The sequence below is a fragment of the Solanum pennellii genome, chromosome 3, assembly GCF_001406875.1.
Source record: "Solanum pennellii chromosome 3, SPENNV200".
NCBI classification, from domain to species: Eukaryota; Viridiplantae; Streptophyta; class Magnoliopsida; order Solanales; family Solanaceae; genus Solanum; species Solanum pennellii.
Genome location: NC_028639.1, coordinates 53,152,871 through 53,155,356, shown reverse-complemented (window position 1 = coordinate 53,155,356; position 2,486 = coordinate 53,152,871). Strand labels below are relative to the sequence as shown.

The 2,486-nt window shown below is 32.2% G+C and overlaps 1 pseudogene; it reads right to left on the bottom strand.

Annotated features, from left to right (window-relative positions):
* Positions 1–2,486, bottom strand: part of LOC107013446 — a 32,736-nt pseudogene that overhangs the window by 14,350 nt on the left and 15,900 nt on the right.

Genomic DNA, 2,486 nt, shown 5'->3' with positions numbered 1-2,486 from the left:
ATACCTGCATAACTCTAACCATTAACCAAACAACCCCTTACTCTTTGGGCAGGAGCACTTAGTTCGCATATAATCTTTTAAAGAAAATAAACTTCACTCTTACTCTTACTCAATTCATCGCTCAAGTCTTGAAACAAGTTGAAAAAACAATTGTAAAATACTTTTGAAATGACTCTAAGAACACTATAGACTTTGCTCTTCACTCATCTTTATGGATAATTTCTAGATTTTTAGAACTCATTCAGCGTAGTAAGAATCGATAGGAAGTGTTAGTACACTTTGCAAGGACTCAAACGGGCTAAACTGTGAAATTGGGTAGAGGCAAACGTCCCGGGCGCAGTGTTGGCGCAGCGCGCCAGCCCTAAAGTTCAGAGACCCATTTCAAGAGTACTGGTGGCGCGCCGCCTAGCCTATCTGGCGCATCTGGGGCATGCCGCAGCAACTCCTCCCTAGGCTTTCCTGGCGAATTTTTCAACTCATTTTCTTACCTTATTCGATCAATTTCTATTTTTTTTCTCAATCTTTCTTTAGATTCAAATACCCAAAACATGTACACAAGAATCTAACTCAAAACAACTCTAATAATCGATACAATTATCTCAAGAAATTCACCAATTTTAGGCCAATTCAAGAACGAAATCAAATTCAAGAACACACATCAAAAACATCAAACCTTAAACTTTTTGGGAAGATTTTCATGCTGAACTAAACATATTTGGTGCGTGGGTGAATAAACTCAACGGTCCGGAACTCACATACCTCTTAAGGATCAATCCTTGGCGAAATTTGCAACAAAAATCTCTAGAACTTGAAGAATCTTGACATTTTCTTCTCCTTTCTCCTCTTGAGTTCTTTTCTCTACAACTCTAGCGGGGAACTTTTAGTGCATAAACTGAACAAATTCAATTTAGACCCCTGCTTACTTACCAAAAAATTAAATAACTTAATTGGGTAATGAAAAAGACCAAAATACCCCTTTTAAATGCATGTAATTTTCCTTATCTAGACAACTCAACTTCAAATGGGCATATCTCCTTCATACGAGTTTGAATATTAGCAAACTCAGTGGCTTTGGAAAGAGAATTTTAAGACCTTTTATTTGATATTGTATTTGCTACCTAATACTTCCTGTACTAAAAGTTCTTGCCATTTGAAGTTTGCTCTTTGTATGTGCATAAATATTACCATTTGGAGGAGGTGAAATTTTCACAAACAAAACGAAGAACTTTTAAAATGAAAAGTAAGCTACACGTAGAAATCTTGCATTCTACAAATTTGTTCAAAGTTCAAACTTCAAATCAAGCATAATTTTTCTCAAAATTATTTTCTTTTTGATAAAAATCTTAGCCTTTTTTTTAGTAGGATACTTTTGAATTACTAAGTACAGTTTTTGTGAAGTATTTTAACAAGTTGTTTAATTTTCTTAATGTTTAAAATACTTTTGTGATAGACAATTTAAAAGTCACTTCCGCCTTAAATTCGAATATCCACATTCCTAAATCATCGACAGTTACATACATATAATATTTGAAACAGATAGCTTACTGTAATAATCACAGGCCAAAAACATTTAAACATTTCATGTGCGCTTAATACATCAACAAAGAAAGTATAAAATACCTAGGAGAGAACTATTATAGATCAAAGAGAGCAAGAGTCCTCCACCAATTTAGCAGTCACTGGGATAACAAACTTAGTTTCTTTGTTCCAATTTTTTGAGACAGAAATATGGGGCACTGAGTAATACTACATTTTAGTTACTTGGTGCCTCAACCATCCTAGATGAGAGACCAGCAGCTGCAGCAGCGGTTGGAACAACCCTTGTTGAGACACCAGGTTTTGACAAATGAATGAGCCTGAAAACAATAAAAATTATTTTTATGTTCAACATATGATCATTGAAGAAAGTGATAAAATATATTATACCAGAGACAACTAGCCAATTATTATTACGGACAACAAACCAATATAAAGATGCTTACGCTTCAAGATATTCACAGAAGACGATATTCACTAAAGACGATACATACGTAACAACTTCATTATAATTTGTAGATGAAGCTGGTGCGGTCACAAAGAATTTTTATTATTATATTTCTCAAAATATATCTTAGGTGTTTGACTATAAAGAAATTTCCTTATTTTCTCCACATAAAATCTTCACAAAAAAATTATTTCTTTATTATTATTATTTGTTATATTTCTTAAAATATCTCTTCTATTTTTAATGGTTTATCAATACGGGGTGAATAACTTCAATTCTTAATTAGAAAAACCTGTCAATCTGTTAAGAATTATTTACTATATTTTTAATCCTAGGTTTATAGTACAAGGTAATATTTTTAGGTACATATTATATGTATATTTGAAGTGTATTTTAGTCTTGAAATATTAAATTATTTTGTTGGTGAATATTTGTTTTTAAAAAAAACATATGTTCATGCACCCTCAAAATTTAGATTTTCATCCATTTCTCATTGTAATTT